Source organism: Thermobia domestica, chromosome 13, assembly GCF_964235325.1.
Source record: "Thermobia domestica chromosome 13, izTheDome1.hap1.1, whole genome shotgun sequence".
Taxonomy (NCBI): domain Eukaryota; kingdom Metazoa; phylum Arthropoda; class Insecta; order Zygentoma; family Lepismatidae; genus Thermobia; species Thermobia domestica.
Genome location: NC_137466.1, coordinates 21087390 through 21103061, shown reverse-complemented (window position 1 = coordinate 21103061; position 15672 = coordinate 21087390). Strand labels below are relative to the sequence as shown.

Sequence of the window (15672 nt, the reverse complement as noted above, 5' to 3'; positions counted from 1 at the left end):
ATCATCGTAAATGAAATGCACATTATCGAAGTTCAAGCGACTAGGCTTTTGTTGTCCATTGGTCGAGGAAGGGGGGCCAATACTAAGAAAAGGCGGACTGTACAAACGGAATTATTTATCATTTCTGATGGAAGTTTTAAATTAAGTTCCTAATACCAGTGGCTCACAATCGCTGCCCACTGCTTAATGGTTATTTTGATTATGTCAATTTGTCATTCCTCAACATTTTCGTTTTTATCCTTTATCATTTCGTTTATTATTATTATTATTTATAATGTATGTTTTCACTTTTCAATAGTACTTTGTTTTCCATGTAATAATAATGCCCAACGATAAAAGACCAAGTGAGCATTTTATCGGAAAAGAAAGCTACGAAACTTAAAAGAAGATAAGAGGCAAGGGAAGGTTCTAAAAAGTTTCATTCGTCTTTTGGATAAAATTTCGAAAGTGATAATCGTATAAATGGTGAGGTGAGGGATTTGTCAATACCAATTACTGTTAACGAAGGATTTGCAAGTCGGCAAGTTTATTTTACCTGATTGCAGTAATTTATTTGTTAAAATTTAATACGGCCTCTTTGGTTACGGGTCTGAATTAAATTTAATGTATTTCAAAATTTGTTTGAATACAGCTAGTTTTCACGCAGTGCCTATACTATAACTCGAAAGAGGAACTGTAATCGAAATCAAAACTGTAATCCAAAGGTCATTAGGATTATAAGTAACACAGATATTTTTTTCAGAACTTACACTGTCAATCACAGCAGTGTATACATATGCTCGTTTTGTTATAAGAGTGTAACAATCATTAACAATCCATTCTCTCGTATTATATGTAGGTGGAGCGATGTTTATTAAACATTTGGTAATAGTCCTTATGCAAAGTAAATTTTTTAATATTAGTTACTTGTGTTCAGGAATACGCCAACGGAGGTGCTCCAAGATTCTGGATACCCCAGAACTTTTATTTTTTAAGAAAATTAGTACAATTTCAGGAAGCAAACACACAAAATTACTTGCATTCTCAAAATTATATGCTACTCCGAAAACTCTTCAGACCCCAAAGAGAAATCTTGGGTGCATCACTGCTTGTGTTTACATTCTGTTGCTCATTACCTTATTTCGAACGTCTATGTTTGAAACACACATGAAAGGATTGAATTGTTTTATAGACCTAAGGGTCTCTGAAAATAATTTTTCTGAGAGGGATCTAATTTTGAAGTTCCACCACTGGACCGAAAACGAATTTTGATTAAGGTACACATTTTTGTCATTTGTGGTCTATTAAACAAGTTTAGCTAAAGAATTATTTGAGGTTAACTATATCTCAAGAACGATTAAATGGACTAGCTTTGATGGCCATTGAAAATAACACCCAATGAAATGGATACGGACGCAATAATAAGAGATTTTGCCAAATTGAAAGCCAGAAAAATGTCTTTATAACATGGTTTTCAGTAAAAAAAATTAAGCTAATTTTATCGTAATCGTATCATTAGAAAATACTATGTAAATATACTTTTAACGAAGCGTAAGACAAACAGCATAAAATTTTGACAAAGAACTTTTTCATTTTGTCAATACCTAACAAGTAAACCTTACGTTTGGGTGAATTGAGTTGCTGATTGAGACACACATGAAAAAGTAGTACTAAATGTGGTCAGTATTTCAGTGAAATTGTAGGTGCGAAGCTTCAGGGGTTTAGGAGATACAGCTACCAGAACATCACATGGAAGTACAGAATAGTCTTCATACAGTTGGAGCTAAAAGCCCTGTAAGACCTCTTGTAACGACAAAAGGTTAATAACAAATATATAGGTATATATTAGGGCTAGGGAAAAGTCATATAGTAAGGGTACACCTGACGGCAGCCATCTTGAAATCCGCCATTTTGAATTAAGGTTAAGTTTTTAAACTAGGAATAGGGTCATGTGATACATGATTTAAGGCGAAAATTTAATCAGAAGAACAATGGTGACGTTGATTTTGATTTATGCGCAATTGGTAAAAAGTTATAGGGAAATTAAATATTGTTGCAGCATATGTATTAGTCCTTTACCCCACCTTGTAAATTTTGTGTTAATGATAATAATTAAATAAAAAGCAGGTGGATAAATATTAGGTCTATGGTAAGAGTTGCCTTGATGGCGGCCATGTTCAAATCCGCCACTTTGAATCAGACAAAAGTTTTAAACAAAACGCATAACAGTGACACCTTATTAATAGCAAATTCTACCATAAATCCAACGGTATAACCACTTTTGCTTTATCATTAACCAGCATTTGTTATTGCATAAACAAGTGGCTAATTTAAGGGAAAATGACCAAAATGGAATTGAGTCATAATTGAACTTGGGTCTTTCTTCCAGAAAAGTCCTCAATTAGTACAATCAATATGTAGTTCAGAAAAGAGTGCATGACTTGCACAAATGCTCTGCTCACAGTGAGCACACCTGACTGATTCAAAATGGCGGATTTGAACATGGCCACCATCAAGGCAACTCTTGCCATAGACCTAATATTTATCCACCTGCTTTTTATTTAATTATTATCATTAACAAAATTTACAAGGTGGGGTAAAGGACTAGTACATATGCTGCAACAATATTTAATTTCCCTGTAACTTTTTACCAATTGCGCGTAAATAAAAAAATAAACGTCACCATTGTTCTTGTGATTAAATTTGCGCCTTAAATCATGTATCACATGACCCTATACCTATTTTAAAAACTTAACCTTAATTCAAAATGGCGGATTTCAAGATAGCCGCCGTCAGGTCTACACCTACTATATGACTTCCCCCTAGTCCTGATATGTACCCATATATTTATTATTCACCTTTTGTCGTTACAAGAGGTCTTACAGAGCTTTTACCTCCAACTGTATGAAGACTATTCTGTACTTCCATGTGATGTTCTGGTAGCTGTATCTCCTAAACCCCTGGAGCTTCGCACCTACAAATTCACTGAAATACTGACCACATTTAGTACTACTTTCTCATATGTGTCTCAGTCAGCAACTCGATTCACCCAAACGTAAGGTTTACTTGTTAGGTATTGACAAAATGAAAAAGTTCTTTGTCAAAATTTTATGCTGTTTGTCTTACGCTTCGTTAAAAGTATATTTACATAGTATTTTCTAATGATACGATTACGATAAAATTAGCTTAATTTTTTTTACTGAAAACTTCATGTTATAAAGACATTTTTCTGGCTTTCAATTTGGCAAAATCTCTTATTATTGCGTCTCTTATTATAATTTAATATTGACTGAATCTGTAATCAATGGGGAAACTACAGATATTGAAGAAATTTGCAATTGTAACAATTACATAGACACACACAAAAAATAAAAGTTCTGTGCACCGAACCCCAGGATATGAATTCGATGTATTTTGTTACACAGAATCCAAATTTTGATACTCCAAGACGATCGACTATATCATTTTTTTATTATGGGCGAGAAACTCGAGCGATTTTGGATAGAGAGGATAAACGTAACACAGCTATACGATGAAAAACAAAAGTTCTGCTCAGCAGACCCCAGGGTATGGATTCGATGTATTTTGTTACACAGAATCTAAATTTCGAAACCCTAGGACTATTGACTATGCCAATTTTATTATGGGCGATAAACTTGAGCAATATTGGATAGGGAGAACACAAGTAACACAGCCATAAAAAAAAGTCTATGCAGCGGACCACAGAGTGTGGATTCGATGTATGTTGTTACACAGAATCCAAATTTCGAAACTTTAGGACGACTGACCGTGTCAATTTTGTTTTGTAGGCTAAAATTTGTTTCCTCCCTATGCTCAATGGCTCAAATGTTACGCTCAAATTTTCCATTACACGGTCGTTCGTCCTGGGGTTTCGAAATTTGGATTCTGTGTAAGAAAATACATTGAACCCATACCCTGATGTCCGGCGCAAAGAACTATTTTTTGTGTGGCTGTGTTGTTTGAAGAAATTTTGTCCATTACAACTTTCTACTATTTTATTATGATTTAGGTGGGGGCGCTGAAATATTGTTTGCTTAAACTTAAGAAATGTCTAGAATCGGCCCTGAGCACCACAGCAAATGGTGCTGCCGATGGGCATGTGTCAGAAAATACAATGTAACGGCCACTTGTATATACAGTATGTCAAATAAAGTAGCCACTTGTATATACAGTTGATTGTCACTATAGAGCTTGCGATTGGGCTACTTGCAGTCCTGTTAAATTTGTTAGCAATTGCACTTGATGTTTGGCCTGTTGCACCATGTAGCGGTCGTTTGCTGTTGTAGTTGACCGTGGTTGGAAACCACCTCTCTTGTGGTTCGGAACGCACTTCATGCATGTGGAACAATTCAGAGGGCAGTACGAAACATTTAAGCTAAATTCGTCATACTTCGTCCTTGTTTCAGTTTTATCTGTGATTTATCCTCATGTGAAGTTATCCAGATGTTTTCTCCAGATCATGTTGTTGTTGTCCTCGTCTCGATACACAGACGTACATTCTGTACTTCTACACTTTTTGTTTGTCATATTGTATCTGCCATTTTGGATTTTACACTTTTGGTATCCGATTCATACATAGCGATGTCGAGTATCTTTATATACTTAATTTCAGATGCATAGCTTGTTTCGTGCAATTTGTGTCCGCCATGTTGGATCCACCATTTTGATTTGTAAACATTTGATGTCAGATTAGTATTCAACTACATTTTAAACCTATATGTACCACGTCTCAAAGCCACTACATCATAACTTACTATTTTCTCCACATTTTCTGGTATTTCGGAGCGTGCCTTGTTCTGATCTTCAAATGGGCGCCACGCTCCCTACAGGTCCCATTCAAGCGAGATATTTCACATGTGACGTGTACTCCGTATGACCTTTTCAGCGATATTTAACACATGCAGATCCCCGCGTACCACTTCAAGTACTTCCCTAGTGAGCCACAGCGGCCAACAGCAACAGGGTCGAGTGGTGTCTTTTCGTCTTAGATGCACCTGGTGTGATGAAAATAGAATTGGAATGAAAATATACTATGTTCTATTGGCTACGACGACTAATAGAAATTGGTTTCTCATCAATATTCATCAACATACAGAAAGAGCTTTTTTAGCATAAAAATAAGGTTTTTCGTTAGGTTGACTTGTATAGTTGGGAACGAAAGAACATATATAATCAGGAAGCGGTTATAACTGCTCTCCAATTTTGTTTATATTCCATATACTAAAAATATTAACAGCTCTATAATATTCTCTGGAGCTATTTCTTCTGAAAAACTCACAAAGGATAGTGCAGTCCTAAGGTGAGAAATTAACCAAAACTAAACTATTTTTCGTACTTTTCAGACGTCTTTTTTAAAATAAAAAAGTAGTCAGGAGAATTTGATAACATTCCATAAATAAATATTACAATAATATCCCCGTTATGTAGCGTAAGTCCCTTCCTATGAAGATATCCACAGAGGATAGTCTATTCTTGGTGGTAATTTTCTTTTCCGAACGGTTTTGTCAAAAAGCACTCAGTTGATGTTATTAATATTTAGTAAACAACCTTAAAATATGGCGTAATTCGTTTCTTCTGAAAATTATTCTTGGGTTGAGTATTTTCAGACTATTTTCTCAAAAAATACCTAGGCAATTCTAGTCATATTTGATAAATATATACAAAAAAATAACTCTACAAGATGGTGGGGCCGCGATGACTCAATGGTAGAGAATTCACCTCTGGTTTATGAAATTTGTTTTCGATCCCAGCTTTGTGGTGGACAAATATCGTGTGTGGGACTTCCGTGGTTCTCCCGTTTCCTCTAATTTATTTCATTCCATCATTTCCAGGGATGGGCACAAGCGAGTTCAAGCGAGATTTCTTTGAAACTCGATTTGCCTCGAAACAGACTCTACTCGAGAACTCTGCTCGAGAAATTTCCTCCAACTCGACTCGAATTCAGTCGAGTTAAGCCTAAACGAGTTAAATCGAGCCAAATCCTGTGTGTAGTTTCAAGTAGTCCCTTCAAATATCTAGTATAGACTAATTATTATCAATGATACTACTACAACTTATTATAACAACACCGTGTATGGACATGAATATAGAGGATTTTGTATCTGAATACTAAAAACTAGTTGACTACCGACCTCGGTAGTCGTGAAGTTTACTAGGCAAGGACATCATTCCATAGGAGCAAGTATTCGAGCTAGAATCAAACATTGTTAAAAGTTATAAGGCGCCGGTCAAATATGTTCACAACTGTTCGGCCTAGGTTTAGGGTTGATAACGACTCGAGCAACTTGGCTCACAGCTCATTCACTATTGATCTGAACCGAGAAGTGAGCCGAGCCAATAGCTCACCCAACCGAGCCGGCTCGAGCCAATGGCTGACCTGAGCTGAACTGAAACGAGCTGATGGCTCACCTAAGCCGAGTACAACAGGGTCAGTGGCTCATCTCAACTGAGTTAAATCGAGCTGTTCACTCAGTTGTAACGAGCCGAGCCGGTTGATATCAGTAAACTGCTTGGGCTCAAAAATTCGACTTTGCAGGTCTCAGCCTTGATGGTAAGCACTACAGTATACACTTATATTAGTGCTCATGATATTGAGACTCTCGTTATAAAAAATTGTCACTTCGTTATCGAGACGAGAGGAGATCCGAGCAGTGTCCCCTCACGTGAGCAACACTAGAAGATTCCACATTGCTGCTTAAATTTCTAAAGGCTTTTGCTCTCCAGCCTAATCAGGCCACGATTTCAAATGAGCTGAACGAGCGAGCCAATTATCAAACTCGACAAGACTCGAAGCGCGACCCCAAAAATAGTGACTCTGCTCGGAACTCGACTCGAGAAAATTACCTTTGGCTCGAATCGAAACTCGAGTCAAGAAAATTACCTTTACTCGACTCGAAAATCGAGTCCAGTCGAGTTTTAGCTCGACTCGTGCACATCCCTAATCATTTCATTCATTCTCATAATCACCGTCTTCTTTAGCCTATACGACATAAACATTGGACGTAAACTAAAAGATTTCTACAATATGGTAAATGTCATTTCTATTGAAATATCAATAAAGAGTACTGTCAAAAACACTGAAAGTTTGTACTGTGCAAATATCACAGGGGGACATCGTTTGGCATACTCCGTGATACAGAAGGTTAATAGTGTTGGCAACGCAACACAAGATTTTATTTTTTCAATTAGCAAATTTACATGTAAAACAAAAACACGACACTTGTCATGCAGTGTTGCAACTAAGGACGTTACAGTATGACAAACCTCGAAAATCAGCCAAATATTTGAAGGTTCTATAACAGTAATAACGCAAGTGTGACGGACGCAGTACTTCACATCCGAAGTACCTTAATGTCGAATAACTATGTCATTATAATGGAATAAGTGAAAGCGATGTTAAATTAATTGAAATTTTGACTTTTCTCAAAGAATTTCATTTCCGATGAATGGTTAGATAAGTATTACATCGAATTAGGTAAATAGTTTTCATAGACAAACAGATCAAAATAGCGTTTACAGCAACTTGATATCTCAAGCCATTCGGGAGATATGAAAAATTGTAAAAACTATTATATCGTTTAAAATGGCGTATGTATGGGAACTACTAGAAACAATTTTTATCTGCTTTGCTTCTGTAACATTAGAACAATACCTTTTGATAGACGTAATTACAGCAATTTTTCGGAATTCATAATATTAAGAAGTGTCGCAAACTTTAACAGCTTTTTGCCATATTTCCTGACGGTATTTGACATCAAATTGCTGTAAACTGCGTTGTATTTTTCACACCTGTTGAAAATTATCAATCGAATGGATGGGGTACTTATTTAAGCAATTTTCCGAATACAGGCTTTCGAAAAAGTCAAATTTTTAATCCTTTGTAACTTGTTCGTATTCATCCTTTATATCATGATCATGATATTAGACAGTTAAGTTCTTTGCTTGTAGATTGCTCCGTCTGTCTCATTTGCGTTATTACTGCTATAGAGGTCACCAAAGTTTGCATATTTGGTATATTGTAGCGTCCTTAATTTGCAACACTAAATAATAAATGTAATATTGGAAGTTTTCGTTTAACATGTAGAATTGGAATATGTAATAACCTAACATAGTGTCATTTGAAAAAATACAACTTTACGTTAGATTGGCAACACTATTAACTTTCTTCTATCACAGCATATATCCAACAATGTCCCTCTGCCAGGACCATATTATAACATTTCAGTGTGTTTCTAGCTATTAGTTTAAGACAGGGCACAAAATTTCAGTCAGACACACTCGCCAATCCAAAAATGATGGTCGCCATTATCTCTCACGTATAAATTATAATATGTCCCCCTTTCCCCTAGGGCCTTTGCTTTGACAAAGAAAGAGATTACATTAGGGCACAAAATTTCAAAATCAGACAATTAGATTTAGGATAATCAACTTTGAATTGGACAATTCGTATACATGTAAAAAATATCTTACCTTAAGAATGCACGTTTGTGTAACGCCCTTTTCCTGCACTGAAATTCCAGTTGTCGGTTAGAATTTTCGGATCAAAGTCCTTAAGTGAAGGGCCATTGATGAAAATTGTGAGCAAAACATACAGCATGTAAGTCTTCAGTGAATTCCTGTAGGCAGTCTTAATTCTGTTGAGAATGCTGAAGCCTCTCTTTCATGAAGTAGTTCTCACAGGTAAAACTGCACAAAATGAGACAATTGCAAGCAAATTTCGTAATCTCGTAATATTTTTACTGTAAGGTGGGAAAGGAGAGGCGAATTACGTTGTGAAGACCTCAAATTCCGTGTTTTCTGTCACTCAATGACAATTATTTTCGTGCGAAACAGAAATTGCGCAGCCCTGTGAGTTTAGGCAGAAACCATTCCTACTGAACACAGGTAGCCAGCTCTAAGTTTTTAGTCGCTAATGACGACCTGGCGACCAGCAATTATACGCCCTGGTTTAAGAGATAATATCTTTTTATAAAAATAATAAAAACACTGAATTTTTAAAATATGGAAATATCAGCACAGGAACATTGTTTGACACGCTTTGTGGTACCACCAGGTTAGGAGTGTTGCAATACTATTTGGTCTAGGAATTAATTCGTGCGGTTGGTACGCACACATTGAAGCTGTAGTACAAACACAAAATACATAAATACCTTAAGAAAAATATTGCCCATCGCTAGCCACCACTTTCGCCCATCTGTCAGGCAATGTACGGATTCCGTGGCGAAAGAAGTCCCCATCCTTGGAAGCGATCCAGTCAGAGACCCATGTTTCGATATCTTCTGAAGAAGTAAACCGCTGTCCAATCAAATCGTTGTTCATGCAATCGAACAAGTAGTAGTCCGAAGGAGCAACGTCTGGTGAATACGGCGGGTGGGGTAAAACTTCCCATCCGACATTTTCTAAATAGGTTTTGACCGGTTTTGCGACATGTGGGCGAGCGTTATCATGTTGAACAATAAGTTTATCATGTCTGTTCTCCCATTCTGGTCGTGTTCTGGCCAGAGCTTGCTTCAAACGCATTAATTGTCGTCGATAACGTTCTCCATTCATAGTTTCACCCGGTTGCAGCAGCTCATAGTACACCACACCTTTCATATCCCACCATATGCACAGCATAACCTTTGCACAGTGAATATCTCGTTTTGGTTGTGATGGACCTGGTTCACCTGGTTTCACCCAGGCCTTTTTTCGTTTAGGGTTCTCGTAATGGATCCACTTCTCATCACCCGTAATAATTCGATGCAGAAACTCCTTTCTGCTCTGTCGTTGAAGCAGCAATTCGCAAATGGTTTTTCGTCTTTCAACGTCTCTGTCTTTCAATTCATGTGGAACCCAATGTGACATCTTTTGAATCATTCCCATGGCTTTCAAGCGTTTGGAGACTGTTGTTTGATCAACGCCTAATGCTGCTGCAAGTTGTTCCTGCGTTTGACACGAATCCTGCTCGAGCAATGCTGTCAATTCTTCGTCTTGAATTTTTTTTGGCTGTCCAGCTCGCTCTTGGTCTGCCAAGCCGAAATCACCACTTCTAAACCGTGCAAACCACTTCTGACACGTTCGCTCAGCTAGAGCATGGTCACCATACACTTCCACCAAAATACGATGACTTTCAGTCGCACTTTTCTGCATGTTAAAGTAATGCAGCAGGACACACCGTAAAAACACTTTATCAGGCACAAATTGCGCCATGTTCACTTAACTACAAACTGGTGTTGTTGACGCTTTAATCCACTGCCCTATACTACGAACGATACGCGATGACAGGGGTTTGCAACACATGTGTGGATACACGGAACTGTGGGACGCTCCGTTCGTTGCGCCATCTCTTGTCCACCCGCACGAATTAATTCCTAGACCAAATAACGTCACATTATATTCTTTCAAATCGTACTACATTAGGTTCTTACATATTTCAAACCTACATTAGAGCGAAAACTTACAATATCATATTTGTTATTTAGTGTTACATCCAGGTTTTACATCCTTTACAACAGTAATAACATTAATTAAACGGGTGGGGTAATGCACATCCAAAGTACTTAAGTGTATATGATCATGATATGATGGATTTCGAATGAATAGAAAGAAAATTACAAGTGCTTGATTTTTTTCAAAAGGTTGTGTCGAAAAACTGTTCAGATAAGTACCCCATATAATTGCATAGATGAATTTCAATAGGTGTGGAGATCATAGTCTGTTTAGAGCAGTTTGGATATATGGTAAACACTGACAATTTACCTTAAGATTATATGATTTGGAGAACTTGTCATTACTCCTACCAAAAAGTATTGTAATAACGTCACACAAGCAAAGTAAATCGAAAAGTGTTTATTATAGCCATATGATTAGTGTAATATTCGACACTCAAACACTTTATATGTGCGATACCTCGTTCTTCACACTTACGTAGCTACTATTGTAGAAGTTCCCAAAATGTGGTTGTTATTGGTACATGTTTGAAATTGAATATTTGTTACCAGTTTTCACTGATGACTCCCGGAAATCACAAAATCTCTATTGGTGATTACCAAAAATAGCAGGACACACCTGTGCTGTTGGAAATCAAGAAGTATAGAACCTTAAAGTACTGTTTTATGAATTTACTTTCATGATAGAACTTAATAAATACATGAAACAAGCTTGCATAAACATAGATGTATAATAATAACTAGGAATGCAATGGATATACACGATTGCAATGAAATGAGCTGAGCGAGCTTAAACTACGTAATCAGGAAGCGTTTTTCGGTGATTATTCCTCGATGGTACATCGGATTTTTTATTTCGACCTATGTTGTCACTCAGCACGTCATACTCTATCAGCGTGCTAAGTTTGGTTGAGATCGGCCAAACGGTCTAGGAGGAAGCGTTTTTCGGTGATTATTCCTCGATGGTACATCGGATTTTTGATTTCGACCTATGTTGTCACTCAGTACGACATACTCTATCAGCGTGCTAAGTTTGGTTGAGATCGGCCAAACGGTCTAGGAGGAGTTCGCGGACAACCAAACGGCTAACCCGAGTATAAGAGCTTCGCTTCGCTCAGCTTTCTGGTCATCTTAGAAGATTTATCTGTTCCGAACACCAGCCTCCATTCCGTTTATTATGCATATAACGTTTAATTTGCACAGCTAAAATGAATACGTTAGAGTCGAGTTGATTTTGAGTTTAACGTTCCGTTCAGCAGCAAGGCTATATGAGACGTGAACCTACTGATTAACGTGGAATTCGAACCACATGAGCTCCCGTCAGAAATCGAACCTGGGTCTCCCACTCCAAATGAACACGTTAGAGTTGAAACGGGTCATCGCTTCAGTCGGGCGATATGGATTAGCTTATGAACCACCACTGGGTCGAAAATTCGAACCCGTAGTGACCCGGTGATTCGATTGAGACTTCATAACCCGGAAGATAAAAATGATTCTAGTTATCTCCTTGCGTTTGACCAGTATTTCTTTAGGAGTTGACTAGGACAGGAAATGTTACTCCAAAGGCACGAAAAACAAGACGCCGAAATTCCCAGTTAACTGTAATTTCCACACAGGGTCTATAGGATCTGGCTTGGTTTTAACTCTGGAACACGCACATGCACATAAAGTGTGTGTGAGAGAGGGGAGAGAAGAGAAAGACGCAAAGACATGGTAGAGAAATGTTAAAAAAGACAGAGAGAGGGAGAGAGAGAGAGAGAGAGAGAGAGAGAGAGAGAGAGAAAGACGAATATAAATAGAAAACCTACTTATGATCCATCTGCGATTGGAGAGGTTACAAGGCATCAATGGCGAGAATCCGAGTAAGCAATGTGTGCGTTCATCATTATGCACTCTAATGATAAGCTGGTTTTCTATTTATATTCATTTTTCTCTCTCTGTCTGTCTTAAAGTTTCTCTATTATGCGTCTTTCTCTTCTCTTTCATTCTCTCCCTTACACATGCACTTTATGTGCATGTACGTGTTCCAGAGTTGAAACCAAGCCAGAGCCCGATCGATCCGATCTTGAACATGTAGCTAACTGGGAATTTCCGTGCCCTCTTGTTCATGCTTTGGGAATAACTCTCCCGTCCTATTCAACTCTTGAAGAAACACTTTTTAAACGCAAGGAAATAAGTAAAATCTTTTATCCTCCGGGTTACGAGTTTCAATCGAATCAGCGGGTCATCACGGGTTCGAATCCTCGACCCAATGATAGTTCATAAGCTAATCCATATCAGTCGACTGACGCAATGATCGGTTTGAGCTCTAACGTGCTCATTTGGCGTAGGAGACCCAGGTTCGATTCTCGGCGGGAGCTCATGTGGTTCAGATTCCACATTAATCAGTAGATCCACGTCTCATATAGCCTCGCTCCTGAGGGGGCGTTAAACTCAAAATCAATTCGACTCTAACGTGTTCAATCTAGCTATGCGAATGACAGTGTAATATCCACAATGAACGAAATCGAGACTGGTGTTCCAAAGAGATAAATCTTCGGAGATGACTCGAAAATGTATTTTTCGTTTCTTCCGTGTAATTTTTATTAACAAATTTCAGTATCTATATTTCGCTGTCCTGGGTTTGTTTGTTACTTTACAGCTTGCAGCGCCGTGTATTGTGTTTTTAGTTGGAATAAAGTCTATTTCAGTAAAAAAAAACATCATGTATGAACAAGACTGTTACAAGTATATGAATAAAACTTGTAGGAAGAAATAACTGAATAGAAATCAGAATGTATTTATATAGCTTAATATTGTGGTCTCAATATGGTTCCTCATCCCAAAACTTGATTGTTTGCACAGGATACTTTCGCGGAAAGGGAAAGTTGTGTGAACAACACTATTTTCGCATTCGGGATATCAGGACTATGCTGTTCGGGTCCTGGAACCCTATCTGAACGGACAGTTTCGTATAATGCTTGCAATAATATTTGACATTTTATAGCTGTTTGTATTAGGCATTCTTATTATGTAAGAATCTATTTGTCATCTAGTTGATTTGAAGGGACGTATCCAACTCTCAATTCCTGGAGCATTTCTGTCTGTCTCTCTCTCTCTCTCTTTCTCGCTCTCTGTATGCATATATACAAAAAGCAGGAGAGAGAGAAACTTTCGAACTGAGGGTGGTTTTCATCTCGGAGGGCGATGGTCGGCAAATGTTCACAGAAATTTTGCTGCTTTTCTGACATATTGGTTTCTGCAATAGGCAGATTTCTGAAGCAATTTGCCTATTGTACAGACTCACATGTGCGAAATTTAAAAAAAAAAAAATCTCAGATTACCGCTCTCTGATACATACCCCTGATTGGATATACCTGTGTCCTCGTTTTCATTGTTTCACTTCTCTAACAAATGTAACTGGAATGTTTACCTTATTTTCACTTAACATATTAAACGTGTAATATGCTATCGGCTTTTACCAGCTCTTATGTGATGTATGAATTATTAAAAAAATCTACTTGGAGTGGATTCGAACTGACGTACTTTTGGATTTATAACCTAGCGTCTTCAACACTACACCAACCTCGTTGCTTAATGTTTAGTTGGCATTTGTACTTTATGTTCCCACTTCGACAATTTTTTCTCTTTTTTCTTCGTTTACCAGATGTTTCTGGATTTCCTCTTTCGGTGTCGTCCTTTTACACCATGTACTATTCGAATTCACAGTTTGTGTCCCCTTCAATGTTTTGTTCGGATTAGGGTTTTCTCCTTACCCTTCACTACATATTTGATTGATTTAATTCTTATACTCTCCATGGTTAGAGCGCAGGAATGCCAGACTGAAAGAGATGTACACTCATGTCCAAAATGATTTGATAATGATTTTACAGGGTACTTTTTATACTGATACTATGTGTATAATCGGGAAATGTATATTTGTGGTAAATTTAATACGAAAATAATTACAAATACGAAAATTAGAATGAGTAAAGCAAAAGGTTGTTAAATGGAGTAGAAAGTTTTATTTGCGTTTTATTGTTCATATTTACCGCTCTTTTGACATGAAATTCGCCACATACATGTCTTTGCCAATTATACACATACTAACAATATAAGAAATACCGGGCAAATTCGTTATCAAATTATATTCCTACAAAAACCTATTTATAGACATATCTACAAAAACATGTGTTATCCAATTATGCAATTAAATAATATGATTATTTCCTGCAACTACTGGTTAAACAAGTGATAAAAATTAAATTTTAACAATTACAAGAATAAATAACGTGTACATAAACAGAACAATCCTAAAGCAAATGGCATGGTAGACATAACTTTATATACAAATCAAATTTCTTCTTCTTCTAACAAAAAATCAGATAACATAAAGAAAGATGTTTTGAAGAAGAAAAATCTCATCTAGCTCTTTACCTGGTGGTATGGTTCCTAATATAGAGGTTACATTACCTCTTTGTACTGCCATATTTATTCTCTGAATTAGGAATGTGCTTGCTCTATCATCACCAGATAATTGAATGATGCCTTTAGCTACTTCCTTTATAAAGCTGAGGCCTTCTTTGCCACAGGATTCACTAGATTCAATGGCAATGGGCACAAATTGGTACTTCTCTGTTAGGTTACTGTATTTTCTTTTTTTCTGTTTCCTTCCGACTGGCTACATTCCCCGCTTGGAGTGAGGAGAAAGGAAGGTTGGAAGGGGCGAAAGTATCTGTGTACGTAAAATCCCAAATCAATGATTTACCTCTCTTCCAAGGTATTAAAGTCATCCCATCTGGTCTTTTACCATCCGTTCTACTACATCCATTTGGCTCCCTTATTGCCAGTGCACCTCCTGAAATGAGTGCTCAAATTATAATGTCATTCACATTTGAATGTCGGGGATATCTACCTGTACTTTTTATGCAAGACAGTCGATGCAATCCTTTTTCATTTACTGGATTCCTACATGACTGACATTTATGAGGTTCACATATATTTGCCCCCAACCGTAACGCAACAGCTATTCGAAAACTCTCATTACTGAGATGAAGGCCTAGAGGGGACGAAAGTAAAACTTTAAGCCAAGCTCTTTCTTCTATGGATGATGCAGCAATTATTCTAGCCTTGTCTTCTAGGCTGTCTGAAGACCGTAGTAAAAAGAAGTGTGATTCAAAAGTAGGTACTTCCCACGTGGATTGCTTTGCTCTGGTACTAAATTCGGGTAATTCAGATCCAACTTGCAGTGACCAAGTGGAAGAGC

At 37.4% G+C, this 15672-nt stretch overlaps 1 protein-coding gene and 1 long non-coding RNA gene across 7 annotated transcripts in view; one reads left to right on the top strand and one right to left on the bottom strand.

The window, feature by feature from the left end:
* The window catches only part of flz (transmembrane serine protease filzig), a 424928-nt gene that overhangs the window by 79526 nt on the left and 329730 nt on the right, over positions 1–15672 (top strand). The window lies entirely within an intron of this gene.
* LOC145668045 (uncharacterized) overlaps positions 1–15672 on the bottom strand; it is a 316452-nt gene that overhangs the window by 117673 nt on the left and 183107 nt on the right. The window lies entirely within an intron of this gene.